Genomic DNA, 14,068 nt, shown 5'->3' with positions numbered 1-14,068 from the left:
ATTCCAAATGGATGGTGTGCCTTGCTGAAGGTGATAGTTTTGTGCTGCTCATTCAGATACTGCAATCTGTCTGACTAAAGAAAACAGTCACATATCGACCTGGTTCCTGCAGTGAGTTTCGGTGGTCATATGTTGCAAATCAGTGGATTTGCTTTAGTATTGGCTTTAGTACAACAAAAGCTGCCATGTTTTATGTCATGAGAAGACATGTATGGGATTTTGTTTGTTAGTCCAAGTCATATATATCATTTAGAACTATTTGCATTTTCCCTCTTTGGCTCCAGTATGACTTTGAGATAAATTCTCTACTTTGATCTGTCAGCTTTTCTCCTGCCTGCATTTGGGTGGTATCTTTTAGGAGAGAAATGTTATATTGTGTGTGATAAAGCTTTGAAAAGCACAGGCTCTTTACAACAGAAATCACCTTACAAAAACAGCAAAGATTATGGTGATCTGAAGTGGATCTAGACAGAACTCACACAGAAATCACTTTCAGGCCAAGCAGGTTTCTGTTGGTCAGTGCACCAAATCTGTGCGACCAACTCGAACCTGTTGCAAAATCTGTGTGTATTTTCCCACGCAGACTTTGCATTAGGTTCAAGTTGGTCACACAGATTTAGCACATTGTCGCTGACCAACAGAAAGCTGCTTAGTTTGATAGTGATTCTGAATGAGCTGTACTTCATAGATTGCTACACTATTGACAAAAACAATTGACCTTTTTTTGCCCCTGAATGCATTTTACAGGACAGCAGTATACATTCATGTGCAAAATAATTTTGCCATTATATGGATTTGAACAGAACCTGGCCAAATCTTTCCATACTTCCTCAACCCCCTTGTTCTTATGATTTTCACTACAATCTTTTAATAATTAATATTATTATTAATATTACATTTTCACAAGAATCAATTGTAGAGCCAATTGTGTTTGTATAAAACAAGAGAGAGTGACCAAGTCTGCAGTCAAATTATTATTACTGGATTCTGATTGGTGAATCACGGCAATTTACCCTGGCAAGAGTTCTCGCGAGAGCACAAGTTGAATTTGCTCAGCGAGTGGTGTCGAGCAATGGAGCTCATTAAATATGCCCCTCTATCTGAGCTGCACCAATCACATCGGGTTATCTGATATAGGCGGGCCAGAGGCGAGATAAACAGATGACGACAGCGCTGTGACGTCGAAGTCATTAGTAAACATTGCAAGATGCCTATGGATGAATACCAGTTGTTTGAAACGGCTTTGGCCGCTACAATGAACGAGTTAGACTTGGCTTTTTCTCTAAAACAGGAACAGAAGACGCCGCTCGAATCGTTCCTTTGCAAGAAGGACGTTTTTGCTGTTTTGCCGACCGGATACGGTAAGAGTGTTATCCAATTGCGTGCAGTGAGATTTTCAAACGCATGCTTGGTGCCACCCCTCGAGCTGGCCGATTTTCATTAGTCGACACCAGACCATTAATCTTTTAGATTTAGGTCTGGATTTCCAGGCGGCAATTGTCCATGTAGAAACATCCGAGTAGCTGAAACCGGCGCTACTTGTGTCACATCGTGGACTCGCCCTCTCTCATTTCATACAAACCCAACTGGCGCCATCTTTCGCCTCAGTTATCAATTGTGTTAAAAATGACCTCAGAGGACTTATATTACAGTAATATTGTTGCAATGGTAAAAAAAAAAGTTTCCACTAAGAAAAAATAGACAATCAGAATGAAATAATCGGTCTAGCAACGAAACAAGCATTGCAACAGTATGCCTACAATTAAAATTATAGTTCAATCAGTATTGGATATGACAATGTTGATATTGGCAGAATAGATCTGCTACACTGCTGCTGAAGAGCAAGTACTGCACTTGCAACAGCCAATACATACATGACTTCTGTGAGCAAGTAAGACATGCTGCTGCTGTACAATATAGCATACAAGAATTACCCGTAGAAGAACTGGGGGAGGTGGAGGGTTTCTGAAACTACGATACAGCAAATGCTGACCAAGTATTTGAAGGCTGATCAGCGAGCTCTTTGGCTAGTGATACAGCAGGAACCAATCAGCTGTGCCCAACACAGAATGATGTGATTGCAAGCAGATTGAGTGAAGAACCTGTCAGCCTGCACCATCTAGAGTTTCACGACAGAATGCCATATTTGATATTTTCTTGTTTGGTGAGTAGCCGTGTAATAGGGTGGGTCCTGATCCCCCTGTCTGGGTTTATTTAGCAATAATTACTGGCAGACTAAACATATCCCTCATATATATCTGCCTTTCTAAATATTATTTTAAACATCTCACACATATACCTCTTTTCATCGCTGGCTGGATTCCTCAGTCCTCCTTGGCTCTTCGATCATTCTCTCAAAGAAGATGGAAGAGGGTTAGATAAGGGCTAGAGATGCAGAACATCCATGTTATTTACCTGCTGACCCCTTTGTTTTGTTAGGCCCACCATGCCCATTACAATTTCATTACATGCAGCCAATACATCTTTTTAAAATCTTGATTAAATCTTCATGCTTGAGCTAACCGGAGGCACTGATCCATCTAGCTGTCTTCTCTGCTCCTACTTTAACCTCTGGGCTTGTGTGCGCAGGGCCATTCTCGGCGCAGTCCAATGAACCCTTTTGACACTAATTGAATTACTGGAAAGAGCGCAAAGCCATGTGACCTCTTTATGTTACGGTCATTAGAGAAGATAAGAACTGATTTTTGATCACACATACAGTATTTGTGAAACTTTTCAACTGATCCAAATAGGCACAGGACCTGAGGGTGAACCGCTCTGCCAAATTCAACACGAGAAGTCTCTTTTCATCTGAAAAGTCGTGATTACAGGACTGCAGTAGGGCTGAGACCAGCAGCTTGGATATGTTATCCATCACCCAGTCTGACATCGGACGACTGCAGGCCATTCAATCCCAGTGTCCCTTTCCTCTTTCCTGCACCATAACCATACATCTCCCCCTCCCTTCTTTCTCCACCTGGTCTGAACTAATGAACCCCTGAGGTCAAGGGTGACAGTAGGGGCACTGTTGTCAGTCCGACAACATCCAGATGATTCCTCTAATAGTTCCCCTCCTATCATCCTTCTTATTTCTGTCCTTGATTAAACTAGGTGACATTACCTCACCATTGTTGTTGTTTCATTCGAACTCAAGCAGTTGTATGACTTCACTCAGCTGGCTGTGGTTTTCATTGCCATTGTATACCCAGAGCCCCAGACCTCTATTTCCTGGAATAATTAATGACATAACCAGGAGCAACCTTGTTATTTACTAGATGAACAGGGCCGGTGACAGACATCAGGGGAGAGAATTAGAAGGCCTGTGTGTGTGGATTTGTTACAAGCCGTAACGCTTCTTTCCACGGCCCAGCTGCAGTTCTTCTCCCAGCGGAAACCAACCGGACTGTGTCCATCACTTCAGGTGGAAGTGATTCCATTAGCAGCTGTAAGGCTAATGCCTTGTTCCCCCTGCAGACTGGAAGGGTTGTGTAAGAGGCCTACATTAGCTCCTGAGGGCCCAGGAGGTCCTTTTAAACATCCGAATCTGGACCAATCAGAAAACGACCAAGACGCGAAGAGAAGTAGTTTAAACAATACACACAAAGACTATTACATTAATTGAAAAAATAAAGGGCAAATGTATTTTATTTGGTAACACTTTACAATAAGGTTTCATTTGTTAACAGTAGTGAACTACATTAGTTAACATTAAATAAAAAATTGTTTCTACAGCATTTTTCAATCTTATGTTCATCTCAACATTTACTAATACATTTTTAAGGTTGTTAATGCACTGTGAAGCATGAACATGTTTAACATTAACAAAGTTAAATGCTGTAAAAATGCATTGCTCATTGTTAGATTGTGTTAGTTAATGCATTAAATGTTAATGAATTAGACCTTATTGTAAAGTGATACAGAGTATTTAAAAGTTTCAGCTTATTTATTTGAATATAAATGTATACAGGCCCAATTTATCAGGTTTGTTTCAGGTATTAAACAATGTAAAGTGTATTTGACAATGTAATTAGTTACTGTACTTAAGTATCTTTTTGAGTGTAGTTTTACTGAAGATTTGCAACTTTTACTCTCTACTTGACTAGTAACCATAGCCATAGAAACATGGCTTATTTCTGAAATAAAACCCTAACTTTGTCTATAATTTTTTTCTTCAACTTAGTTTTATGTGAACTAAAAGATATGTTTCATTGATGATAAGATATTTCTACTGTGACATATTCTTGTAGCTTAACCAGTAGAGCATTGTGCAAACAATGCCAAGGCCATCAGTTCGATTCCCAGGGAATGCATGTACTATTTACTCCAGTACATTTGTGATGAGTAATGCAATTACTAGTTACATTTTGCAATGGCGCCTAACTTTTTCTGCAGCAGTTTATTTCTGCTACAAAAGAAGCAATATCGCCATCTACAGGAGATTGAAAGTATTTCAAGTGCATTTTGCCCTTGCTCACCCAAGCTTGTCATGGCTATTTACACAAATGTGAGGGCATTTGCAGGTAGTTGCTGAATTGCAGGTGTTTCATATGAGATGAGGACATGAGATACTCTAAGACTTTTACTCAAGTCGTATTGGAATTGGTGACTTGTAAATTGTAATGGATTCATTATCACTGTATCTCTAAGTATGGTTTTCAGGTACTCTTTACATCTCTGGTATTTAATCCTATCAGACTGGGAAAAGGAATTCATTGTCAGTGCAATGTAATTCAAGAAATATTGTCTATGTGAAATAAATAAATAAATAAATAAATAATGCTCAGACTTCAGTGGAGCTGAATCCAAATACAGAACCTTGCCAAATCCTGATCATTTCCACATCTCTTTTACTGTATGTGTGATTTTCAGAGTAGGTGTTGTTCTCTTGTTTTGTCATTACTGATATTTTTTTTTTATATTCACATTTCCAGATATCCTGATAGGCATGTTAAAATGTTCAAACATAGTTTCCTTTTCTCTGTGCTCCGTCTGTGAGAAACATTGCAGTCTGTGACATAGAGGATGAAGTTAAAAGGATCAAGATGTTTATTCCATTCGGTCCAATCTGTTAATCAAAAACTAATGTTTTATTTCTTCATTGTTAAATGAGTAAGTTAATTAGTTGTCCATTAGGTTATATTATGTTGAGAATAATAAGCAAGCTAGATAGAGAACACATTTGTCAGCAGCGGAGATGTATTGTGGGTAATAGTGGGTGTATAAAGATTAGGAAACTTCCAGGAATATTTATTTTTATCATTCCCATATACTCAGAAGCACCTCTGGCAGAATAAAAATGAATGCTCATATTTGTATCTCATCTGGGGATATGAAACATAAAATGAATCAAACCACAGCACATATGTAATGTGTCTACTAGAGTTAACATCATTGTGATTATGATATTAAAGGATAATTATATCTAATCCAGTCTTGCTGTATTATTTTGAAGCACTTGAAGTGAACTGAAGCGCAAGCACACTATGTTGATTAGGTGCCCTAAATTCTTCATGGCACATTAATAATATCTTTTTTAATCTTGTTTGGTATATAAAAGTCACACAGTTCCTATATGACAATATAAAATAATCAATTTTTTACTCAAATTCAACTATTTTTACCTCAACATGTGTGACAATTTACCTTAAACTCATGGACAATCTGTGTGTTTGCCATGCATTGTCTGTAATGTTGTCATAGAGTGTATTTCACAGTGTGTATGTGTGTGTGTACACTTGAGGGAAAGCTGAAGCAGGGTTTATAAAGTGACAGGCTGGTTTGTTAATAAGCAAAAGACAGAGTCAGTGGAGTGACGCTGAGCACTGCAGACAGATCCTTCTGAAGCCAGATATTTTCTGAGCAGAAATATCTCTCTGGGCAAGCTTGTGTCATGCATTGTGTGCTCATAATGCAAATGCGGACTGATCCCATTGTCGCTTTGCTTCGCGTCGCAGACTCTCAGACCACTTTCTGAATAGATGGGGATGTGGATGCTAACAGGTCATGTTAGGCCTCTCTATCCTTTCTGTATGCTGTGAGTGGTAGAATGGAAATACAGATTAATTAAATATGTAGCAGGAACATGAATGCCTTTAATTCTTTATGAAAGATATCAAAACAATACTAATCAATGTAGAAAAATATGGTCTCTTAAAGCGCTTTCCTTTAACTTATGTAATTGCTGATTACTAATATCTGCAGCTCCACCTCCCCACAACAACCTCAGTTCATTTCTATCATTTGCTTATGTTGGCTATTTCATTTTTTATTAAATAGATCGGCAACCAAAAATAAGACACAAAATAAGACAAACAGAATATACAACATTAAAAACATTTACTTATCCTCCAGTTCTTGCAATACCAGTGCATTGCATGCTCTTCGAGTTGTCAGTGAAGGCAATGGCAACTCTATTATACAAGACACAATGATGTGCTGAGGATATACAGTCTGGTATAAGTCTTAAAGCACCGTGATACACAACATCCAAGGAAGAAGACAAGAAGGAGCAAAATTGGTACACAACATCCCCATAATTAAGAACCGGACAACTGGACTTTGTTACAGTACATTGAATGAGAAACATGGCTTATTTCTAAAATAAAACCCTAACTTTGTCTATCATTTTTTTCTTCAACTTAGTTTTATGTGAACTGAAAGATATGTTTCATTGATGATAAGATATTTCTACTGTGACATTAAATATATCTTTGTAGCTTAACCAGTAGAGCATTGCGCAAACAATGCCAAGGCCATCAGATCGATTCCCAGGGAATGCATGTACTGATAGAATGCAAACCTTAAATGCAATGTAGGTTATTTTGGATAAAAGCGTCTTCTAAATGTAAATGTAATACAGTTGAATTCCCCTGCAGAGTCAAAAGAGAAATAAGAGGCTACAGATTTCTCATATCTTGAAAATGACATATAGCCTATTTATATAACCTAAATTGAATGGCAAGCTGATTGTTACAAGGATAATTTGCAGCTTTATGTCTGTTTTAGACAGAATTATTTGACAGCCTGATTCAGGATTTTTGCTATCGTCTTACCCCATCAACTCTCTGCATATAGATCTTAATCCTTCTCGTGTCTGAGTTGATACAGCTGAGCTTTTGTCTCTGTTCTCCCACATTACATAAAGACCACAGGACCACTGAACTGTTTCTCTGTTACAAGGACTTTGAAAGATCTGCCAGTCAAAATGTTATAAGCTTCCTGCGTATGACAAGTTCATTGCACGCATCCGTCACTTTCGTAGAGATTTCTGACAAACCTATACAGCTACTAAAACTCAAAAGACTATGTTACATGAAACTATAATACATGTCATATCATTTCTTATACTGTAATATTGTGAAATATTATTACAATTTAAAATGAGTAATACAATTCTATTTTAATATAGGTTAAAACAGTTGTGCTGCTGATTAATTTTTATAAAACGTGCCTTTTTTTCAGGATTCTTTGATAGGAAGTTCACAAGAAGTATTTGAAATAGACTTATTTGAAACAGAAATCTTATAAATGTCATTATAAATGTCTTTACTGACCCTTTTGATCACTGTATCCTTGCTGAATTAAAAAAAAAAAAAAAAAAAAAAAAATTGGCCCGAAACTTTTGAACGGTACTGTATATTAAAATTATAAATAAGTTTATATTATATTAACCAGCATAATTAACTACATATTTTTTAGTATTTTGTCCCACTTTTGCTGACATTATCCCACAAGTTTGTACAAAACCAGATGATCCAGATCCAGATGGTTGTGGTTAAAAAAAAAAAAAAAAAGTGAATCAACATCATCATCTAAAGAGAGAGAAAAAAATCATTTAGGCTATAACGTCACCATTTTGAGAAATAAATTGGCAATATAAGACAAAGTCATTATTATGAGAAATAATTTCACAATTACCTTTAAATTTTATATACTTGGAGGGGGAAAATGGCTTCCTGTTCATTTCAAGGTATAAATAAGATTTCCAATCTCAGATTTTTATTGTGGTCTCAGGAGATCCTATAATGAAAGAAAACCCTTCCTATGGGTCATTATATCTTTACTCCTTATGCCTACTAGTGTCACAAATCTTGAAGGTCATCAAGACTAGCGACAGGCTGTGCGAATGTGTGTGTGTGTGCACTCTGCGGTCTGGCTCATGGTCAGAGGCATCAGGAAGCGGATGAGTCAGGTAATGAGAAGGAGAGTGAGGAATGCTGAAACACCTCTCTGAGATCGATGTCATCAGTCTCACACAAAGGCTTGTGCGCAGTCTAGCCCGAGGCTTAGGCTAAAAGCCTGGAAAAAACACACATAATGGCTGGCCAAACTTTATCTCGAGGCTGCCTCCCTGTCTTTGTCACCTCACCCGTAGCCCTCAGCGCTGCAAAAAAACCAAGGCATCGACTCAAAGGAGCTCCATTTTCTCTGCGCATAACCGGTAACTGAGACAGCCCCACTGAGCTCTTAAGAAACGGAAATGTGGCATTGTGGAGTTTCTTCTATTCAATTATTCACGTACAGCCCCTGGCCACTGCTGCCATTTACAACGGCAGTCATCTCTTCAAAGCCACGACGGGGCTGGGCGAGATCCTGTTTCTGAGATTGAGGAGTGTGTGAAGGGAGTGGAGCTCTGTCCCTCTGTCTTGCTCGATCTCTCTCTATACAAAGTAGTCACTCCAGGGCTTGGCCCATTCAACTCAGCAACATGATACAAATGTTGAACAGACAAAAAGGAGTGAAAAAGAAATGGCATACTGTACTCTATCAACAGCATTTGAGTCCGTGTATAGGGCTTTGGGCTCTGAATCATAAATGAAACGCGCAAGGTTAAACTGAAGGCTGATTTGATGGGGGCTACAAGACTATTTGAAAAGCAAAAAGTCAAATCCTGCATAACCTAAATCATGTACAACACCGTTCATGAGTTTGCGGTCGATAAAGTTTGTAATGCTTTTGAAAGAAGTCTTTATCAAGACTGCATTTATTAGATCAAAAATACAGTAAAAACTATTTAAAATGACTATTTTCTATGTAATTTATTCCTGTGATTCCAAAGCTAAAGTTTTCAGTATCAGTACTCCAGTCTTCAGTGTCACATGATCCTTTAGAAATCGTTCTAATTGGCTGATTTGGTGTCCAAGAAACATTTCTATCAATGTTGAAAACGGTTGTGCTGCTTAATATATTTGTGGAAACTGTTTTTTTTTTTTTTTTTTTAGCATTATTTGATGAATAGAAAGTTCAAGCATTTATTTGAAGGATTTTTTGTTGTTGTAATATTGTAATGTAAAAATCTTTACTGTCTCTTTTGATCAATGTAATACATCCTCACTAAGTAAAAGTATTAATTTCTTTAAAAAAAAAAACCATACTGACGACAAATGCTGAATTACAGTGTACAAACAGAATAGGCAATTTTCTATTCTACCTCACTCACTCCCTAACTCACTCAGAAAGAAAGAAAGAAAGAAAGAAAGAAAGAAAGAAAGAAAGAAAGAAAGAAAGAAAGAAAGAAAGAAAGAAAGAAAGAAAGTACTTAATTTTTATTTGGCAAGTTTTTGCACGCATATTTTTAAAGTAAATTTCACATATGGAATTAAGTAAACTCTACTTATCTAAGTTAAGTGAAAGTAACAAAGAAAATAAGTCATTTTAACTTGGCTAGTAAAAGGTTGTGTAATATCTATTTAGTTGAAATTTCCTTTGAATACATTTCACTCAAACAATAAAACATTGAATTAAAGCACACTTTTAAAGAATATGCTTTACTTAGAAACATGTAAGTGATTAATACAATCAAAACTTATACTTCTTGTGAACGCAGAGACATCAATACTACACAATGACGGTAACATGATGGATCGTTTTTAGTAAAATGAACTTAAATGTCACAAAATGGCAAGTTATCCTAACAACAAAAGCAATGATAAAACAGTGTAAATGCGGCTGGAAAACAGTGGAAAATCAACATCATTAATCATTCAAGGCCCAGTGCATGATGGGAACACCAGTATCAGAAAAGTTGAGTAATTTTACTTAATTTTAAAACGTTGATATTTACGCCTTCATTTCTACACGCTTGAATTGAGTACTAATATAGTATTTACAGTTTTTTAATTCTTGCCTGAACTAACTTTTTCATGTAAATTACATTGTTTTTTTCTGTAGTATTTACTTCACCACAAAATCATTTTTATCAGTGTTCCTTTACATATAAGTAACGAAACACAAAAATGTGTTTAGCCACAATGTTGTATCTTTATATTTTAAATACATCAATACAATATTCTATTACATAGATTTTTTTAACCTCAACCACTGTACAACATAACAGGGAGATAAATGTAGTCAGAATAATATATTCAAAATTGGCACAAAAACAAAAACCTGACCTGCCACTTTCCAAGTGCTCTGAAAGCACATTATAGTGTGAAAAAAGAACAAAAGTTGTTATTCTCTGAAAAATATTCCCCTCTTTCATGGCAATCTCATTCAGAAAGATGCATCCAAACTTTGACCCGTCTAATCAAAACCAAATATAATTTTACAATAACAATATCAAACTTGCCCTTGAATATTTAAATGAATGTGAGTTTTGAGTGTTAATTATATTTGCATTTACATTAGGTATTTTAGCAGAGCCTTTTGTCAAAATCAACTTACAAATGACAAACATCACAAGCAATTTATCAAACAAAAGCCAGCAATACATACAATACCACAACGCTAAATAGAGGAAAGTACATTAGTACACAAGCTCATGAAAGCTCATTTCTGCTATAAAGAAGAAAAAATAATGCTTTGGAAATCATAATTATAAAAACATCTAAATGAGATAGCAAGTCATAATTATGGCATAATTATTACATAAAATGTCATTTATGAAATAAACTGGCCATAATTACGGGATAAAAAGTCAAAATTATGACATACTAAGTCATATTATGAGATAAACCAGAAACTGATAAACATAAGTCATATTTATGACATTAAAAGGTTGAAATTATGTCAAAAAGTTGAAAATTCTTACCATTTACGATAATTACGACATTTTATGTCATAATAATGACTTAGTATGTCATAATTTAGACTGTCATGATTAGACTTGGCATATTATGACTTGGTATCTCATAAATTAGGCCTTTTCATGATTATGATTTTCCAAACCATGATTTTATTTTTTATTATGTGACATAAATGATCTTCAATCATTTTAACATTTTAAAGTTTAGCCTTAGGAAAAGTAATATAATACAAAATTAGTAAAAAAAACAATACCAGACCAGAGTGTTGTTTTGGTGTGTTGGCCAGGGGGCAAGAAAGGAAACTGCAGGTTCTTCAGCAAGACTTCTTCCACTGATCGGAGTGTTTCAGAGTGATTTAGCCTCAAACCGAGCCCATTCTAACATTAACCGCAACTGACCTCGCTGACATACACTCATACAAATCCCTGCACCTATAATGTCAGTAAGGAGAGAATCAAGCTTTATGTTACCATGTGTGACAGTTACCCTACATTATCACTGGAGGCTTGCGTGTAAGAGATGTGACCTGGGGCACGGTTGTTGCGTGACCCTGTCAGTGTGGTTCCCCGTGTCCATGCCCACGGTGGAGGTAAGCGCCATTAAGCACTGAACCACACAATCCTCCTGTATGCCCTCAGGTAACTAGTGCACACACACACACACAAGAACCATCCATACTCTCTCGCTTCATGACAACAGTCATTCAGGCCAGTGGTTTCACGACGTCGCACGAGATTACTACAGCAAGTGAGACAGATGCTGCGTGCCTGAAGAGGAGCTGTGGTCCCCGTTACCCCGCGTGGCTCCTCCGCACTTTAGAGTTCAGTAAAAAATGAGCCCTATGGCCTGTGAACGAAATTATATGGAGTTTGCCTCAGTGCTGAATCATTAATGCAGAACCCATCAGTTGGACACAGATGACATTAGGTGTGCATTAGCTTAATTGCTAGACCTCTATAGAATGTCAAATAATATCTGTTATGTACAGTAATGCTTATATGTCATGATTAAATATTCATGTTCTACATTTATATGCCTTCACCAAGATGCACTTTACGCTTCTGCTCTAGATACACTCGAGGAATTGATGTAAACAACATGAGGTAAGATGGATATCTGGGAACATAACTATGAACACATTAGAATATGTTTAAAAATGTTTGTGGATGTGCCTGTCTCAATGTCTCATGTTCGCAGCTGGCGCACATCAACATCACATGGAGCTTCAAAAATCACTTACATTTTTCATGCTTTTAAAGCTACACTGTGTAATTTTTAAAGTTGATTCTTAGCAAAAAACACTTTGTTCTTTCAAAATGATGTGCTCATTATGTGTAATTACTTCTACCAACTAATCAAGTATTCTCGTAAGTGTAGAATCTGCCATTTAGAATACATACGAGCGAGTCGCTCGAATGGCGGCAGCCATGTTGCGCATCCACCTTGAAAATACATTAGCCAAAGAGGGACATACCTGGAAATTCAAGCTTCGCCTTTCGCGTTTTTACACTCAGTGGCACCGTGACGAATGCGAGGGGGAGATTACTCGCGACTGCCGGCAGATTTGAAATAATACGGCCACCGTAGGAGTTAAAACGCCCTCGGAACGGGAGGAGCTAGAAAGTAATATTCAGTTGGTAGTCATAAACAATTTCACTGCTAGATGGGAGAAAATCCTACACAGTGTAGCTTTAAATATATATATTTGTGGTCAGTGAGATTTTTTTAAAGAAATTAATTTATCAAGGATGCATGAAATTGATCAGAATCCTGAAAAAAAGAGAGAAAAGTGTTAGCACCAAATCAGCATATTAGAATGATTTCTGAAGGACCATGTGACACTGCAGAGTAATGCCTGCTGAAAATTCAGTTTTGCCATCACAGGAAAGAAAATTACATATTCAAATATATTAAAATGAAAAAGTTATTTTAAAATTGTAGTATTATTTCACAATGTTACATACATAATTGCTGAAATGAGTTACTAAGAAACTAAAACAACTACAATCTTCCTCCCACAATCAAAATCATGAAGCTGTTAGTGTGTCATTTTGTATGTTGAGAGGAAAGTAGAGGCCTGGTTTCGGGGAATTGTGTGCCTTATCTATTGATCAGGGAAACCGGAGAACACAGTTCACAATTTCACAGACAAAAAGACCAGCCATGGCTTTAAAGAAGCACAGTTACAACTCAAAAGGCATGTTAAGCACATACACAACTATTTAATGATAATAAGATAATGACATAGCCTATATGTCACTGGCTTGGCGGTTGATTAATACGACGATACAGTGCTGTTTTCCATAAAAAAAACAGCAAGAGTGTGCAAAACTGAATTTTGAATACATTGTCATTGTTATTCTCTCACTGATTCTTTAACTGATGTGCTCTAGAGATTCATGGGACAGGCATCACAGTGACTGTGCTTGCTGACTGTAAAATGCATCGTGAGGAACTCATACATAATGAACACATCTGATACCCCCAAATAAATAATACCGAGGAGAATTCACATGAGCTGATACCTCATTCTACCTCCTCCTCCGCCTCTGACGGCATGAATTTAAATAGATGAACACATCGCATACATTCAACAAATTACTTCATGAGAAATATCAGGATTGTTATTTTGTATAATCTCACTGAAGACTGACCCAGTGCAAAGTCGTTAGGGGCAATACGTGTGGCCTGTTGTCTGCTGGCATATTACAATAAGTCATCGGGCGACCATACACTCATTTGATGCCTGCAGGTCTCTATTGGGGGTGATGAATTGCTACAGACTGACTTTAATAATCTCGCAGTGGGAGGCCTGCAGCTCACGCGCATCTCACTACCAGACACTCCAAGTGCTTTTTTGAGCCACTCATTTAATACAGCACAGAGACAATTTGAAGCAATTTGTCACTGAAATCTAAGATATGCAAGGGGAGGGAGCCATGTGCTTAAAGGCAGTAATGAGAGTGGTCACATTCATCTTTAGGTTGCTTATTTCTGCACAGTTGTGTTAATGAGGAAAAGGCATCCAGCATGCTGACATA

The sequence above is a fragment of the Squalius cephalus genome (assembly GCF_949319135.1).
Source record: "Squalius cephalus genome assembly, chromosome: 12".
Classification (NCBI taxonomy): domain Eukaryota; kingdom Metazoa; phylum Chordata; class Actinopteri; order Cypriniformes; family Leuciscidae; genus Squalius; species Squalius cephalus.
Note: the sequence above shows the minus strand (reverse complement) of the source record.